The 4,619-nt window shown below is 47.0% G+C and overlaps 1 pseudogene; it reads left to right on the plus strand.

The window, feature by feature from the left end:
• The first annotated feature begins 416 nt into the window (after positions 1 to 416).
• On the plus strand, positions 417 to 4,138 carry LOC146177738 (uncharacterized; annotated as a pseudogene).
• The last annotated feature ends 481 nt before the right edge of the window (positions 4,139 to 4,619 follow it).

The raw sequence follows: 4,619 nt of genomic DNA on the forward strand, positions 1-4,619 counted from the left end.
CTGTACGAAGCTTACTCGGGTTTATTTCGGACAGGTCATGTCCGGTATGAGTTTGAATCCGGACGGTACGGTCCGGTATAGAGTTAATACAGGGCGGACCATTTCCATTATGCATCTCATACATGACATCCCAGTCCGGTATGGATATGAAATGGCGGACCAGTCCTGTATTGACCTCATACACAAGACAGGCCACGTCAGGTTTAACAGAAACCGGACAAACCCGATATGAATGAAACTGATACGGGACAGAGTATTTTCGCTTCTCAACACAATTCGGGCGGATCGTGAAGCTCAACCAGGATGACCACGTCGGAACATGTCTTTGTGCTAAATAAACATGAAACCATACATATTATACGTTACAACTTTTCTGTATATGTGGAGTACGCGTTTTTTCTCAAATGCCTAGAAGATAAGAAGATGGGTGCGCTAGCAAGTACACAAACGCATCGCGTTTTGCTTTTGCGTGTGCAACAGTCGCTACAGCTTGTACGAACTTGCGGTGCATCTTCATATCTGCGACTGAAGATCTGCCACCTTCAACGCGAAAGTGCAAGCAAGAACGTAGTGTTTCGTTAGCGAGGATGAAATACGCTCGAGAATAAATGAAACATATCGCTGACAATCGAAATATGCACAGGTCAGCCGGACATTGGGAGTCGCTTCCTCGAGTGTTTACGTACGCAAAACACTTGGTCAGAAGTAAGTTCATTGATGTAGCGGCTCCGCTGGCAGCAGGTGAAGCTAAAACAAGTAGTATTACAAGAGTTGGTGCACCGCATATATCTATATGTAGCAAAATTGCGCGCGTTCGAAGACGATGACAAAACACATAAGCACTAGTAAATTGTGACATCCCGAGGTTTGTCTGCAAGAAAGCGATACATTGTAAAGATGCGGGACACGGATAACCCTGCGTGATAGCCCGGAAAAAGATTCAGCGTGTTTGAATGGCGATCGTTCAATTACAACCACAAATTCTACAGGCTACAAAAATACACAAACTACGAAAGAGCAGTGTAGACTACATAAGCAGAAATATAACCGCTGCCTCCGTATGCTTCCGTGGTGTAGGGGTTAAAGTGCGTGCTTGCTGACCGAGAAGACCGAAGTCTAAAAAACGCGCAAATTTTTTTCTTTTCCATTTTTCTGTCTTTTTATTCTTTTTTTTTCGTTTTCAAATATTATTGTATTATTCTGTAGCTCTGCATGATTTTTGCAGCCTGGCGTCCAGTTTTTCTTGTGAAACAAAGGCCGCGGACTATACAGGAATTTTTGAAATGAGAGCTCCGCGCGGTTTAATTTCGGTTAAGCCTGTATCAATTAACCAAAAACCGGACGAACGTGTCATTTCCGGAACTGATACCGGGCAGAGTTTTTCCACTTCTGAACAGAAGCCGGGCCGATCGATGAAACGCAACCAGAATGACCATGCCAGACACGCCAGCGCACTAAATAAGCATGATACCAAACATATAGAACTATTCTCTATACGAAGACACGCATTGTTTCACAAATACCTCGAAAATACGAAGCCGTTGAAGTGTGCACTAGGAAGCATGTACGCGCGTCGCGTTGCTTTTGGGCGTGCAACAGTCACTGCAGCTCGTACGATCTTGCGGTGCGTCTTCATATCTGCGACTGAAGATCTGCCACCTTCAACACGAAAGTGGAAGCACGAACGTATCGTTTCGCTAGCAATGACAAAAAACTGCTCGATATAAAATAAACAAACATCGCTGACCATCGAAAGACGCGCAGATAGCCGCGCACCGGGCGACGCGTTCTCGAATGTTTACGTATTGAGACCGCTCATTGGAAGTGTATTCATTGACGTCGCGGCTCCACTCGTAGCACGTCAAGCTGAAACGCCCTGTATTAAAAGTATTTAGTGCACCGGATATCTCTGTATGTAGGAAAACTTACAAGCGTTCGTAGACGATGAAAAACACATCAGCACTAGAAAATTATATCTTGAGGTTTGCCTGCAATAAAGCGACGCATTATAAAAATACGAGACATTCGTAAACCATCGTGATAGCCTGGAAAAAGATTCAGCGTGTTTAAAGGGCGATCAGTGAATTACGGCCATCAACTCTACAGCGAAAAAAATATACGAAGTACGAAAAAGGAAAATTAGCTACACATACTGAATAACAACCATTGTAACTCTAAACCACTGTATACAGAGTAGTGAAGAAGACGAAGACGCTGTTCAAAGCGGTTGCGTTTCGCGATGTTCTCAACTCAAAGGCTTCAATCGGCCTCTGGACGAGGTACTGCTCAGGCTAATGCCAGCAGCAATGAATACCGGATTGTTTTGCCCCGTCTCCCAGCAGGTAAGCTGGTCGCTGACTCCGTTTTCTTGCATGCGGACCTTGCCCGACGCCCGTACCGGGCACAAGACTTCAGAGACTCCCGTCAGAATGTTGTGGACCTCAAGGAAATTAGTTCAATTGGCCAATTTCAAATGTCTCATGTATGGATGGTCACCTGCAAGTCTGCACAATCGAAAGAGAAATTGGTGGCTTGCGGTGATCTTGTCGTTAAGAGCCGCCGTTGTGTCGTTGTGGACCCAGAACCAAAACGTGGTGAAATTGAATCTTCTGTGGCTTCCCGAACGCTTGGAAGATGCCTTCATACGTGAGGCACTACAGGCGTACGGGAAGGTGACTTCCATTTCGACGGAAAATTTTAAAGTGGCGGACATGGAAGATTTGAGAACGCTGAACCGGGATGATGTTGTGTCTCTCGCTGAAGGAGTCGGCGTTGGCGACGTCCCGCATGCACTGACTATTTGTGGTATACAGAGCCTTGTTTTAATACCAGGGAGGCCACCGCTCTGCCTCCGATGCACCCGTGTTGACCACATCCGTAGGCACTGCCGTACTCCGCATTGTGACGACTGCCGACGGTTCGGTCACACCGTAGAAGAGTGCATCGTTACCTATGCGTACAAGTTGCGGCATTGTGTGCGGCCACCGGAAGACGTCATACAAGAGCATATTATGGACGCCACAGAAGTGCTTGACGCGGCTGGTGTCCTCTCAGTTGCTACTGTGGACACGGCTACCACAGCTAATACAACGGTTGTTCCTCAAGGTGACTCCAAGGAAAGTAAGACGCTGCTTCGATATGAGACGCCGAATCCGGCACATGATAAGGAGCCTGCCACCTGTTCTAATGCTGCCAAAGATACCGCCCCGGTTACTCCAGCCACGGAGGTCAACGCCGAGGAAGAGCTTGCAGGTCAGCCCACTCTACCTGCAGCTGAGGCCGTCCCTCTTGTTGAAGAGCATCTTCATCAGCGCAAGAGAAAATGCGCATCTGACGCGAGTGAAAATGATGATCTGGTAAGCGTGAAGCATCGCCGCCGCCGGCGCACGTCAAAACACAAGGGGAAGTGCCAACGTTCGCGTTCCCGCAGTCGTGGTGGAGGTCCGGAGGCGACGTCGCCGTCTCCGGAGAGACAAATGCAAGCCTAGTTAGTCCTTGTGTGGTCACCATGGCGACCTCTGAGGAGCTAGTGTTTGCAACGCTGAATGTGCGTGTGTGTTGTGTATCTTCTCTTGTGTTTGTGTTTGTTGCGCCACATTTCTGAATACGATGCAGCACCAACTTGCCCCTCAAGCCGTTATTTTGGAACGTGGGAGGCTTTAGGTCTCATCAGAAGCAGGTGGAACTTCGTCGACTTTTCAGCAGCAGGCGGCTTGATTTTGTCGCCGTCCAGGAAACGAAGATTGAGTGAGCAGGACACAGAGAGGGCACTAGGACCCTTTTTGTCTGATTACAATGTTATTGTGACGCATGCTATTGGTTTTTCGGCGGGTAGCTTCCTATTTCTGCGAAGGGCTCTCCCTTATTCTGGGTTATCTTACTATACTGACTCTGATGGGCGGCTAATGAGTTGTGATTTTTTGCTCCACGGGAAGCCATGAAGACTTATCAACATTTATGCTTTTAATAGTGCAGCTGAGCGTGTTGATACGTTTGAAGCCTTGACTAACCTCCTAGATTGTGATAAGAATGTTGTGCTAATGGGAGACTAATTGTGTATGTTGCATGAATTATCGTGCTGGGCCTAGTGTACACAGATACAGAAGTGGCGAAGTGTTGTCGCGTGTTATAGATGATTCAGGACTCATCGATACAGGGGCCTCATGTCATGCAACTACACTATTCACGCATATCCAGGGGAGGTCCCACGCGCGCCTAGACAAGATTTCTGTTTCTTCCACGCTGATTTCCCGTGATTTGTTGTGTGAAACTGTAGCGGTTTCGTTTTCAGATCATTGTGTGGTGGTTTCTCGGCTCGGGAGAACTTACTGTTCAAAATTTAGGCCGCAATGGGAGCTTTAGAAGCTAAATTCTTCACTTGTAAATGATCAGGCGTTTGCCTTTCGGATACGCTCCCAGCTACAAGTGTGTTTGACAGGTGCCATGCCAATATTTGCTGCATGGGAGCTGTTTAAACAGGAGGTGCGGATATATCTATTGAAATTGCGTCTGTTAGGTCATTTTACAGGAAATTACAAGAGAGGACATTGCATAAGAGTTTGTATTACCTCTATGAATTAGAATGTGAGGCACCTGGAGTATATTTAGACGAAATTGCT

Source organism: Amblyomma maculatum, chromosome 10, assembly GCF_055883805.1.
Source record: "Amblyomma maculatum isolate TAMU_Amacu chromosome 10, ASM5588380v1, whole genome shotgun sequence".
Classification (NCBI taxonomy): domain Eukaryota; kingdom Metazoa; phylum Arthropoda; class Arachnida; order Ixodida; family Ixodidae; genus Amblyomma; species Amblyomma maculatum.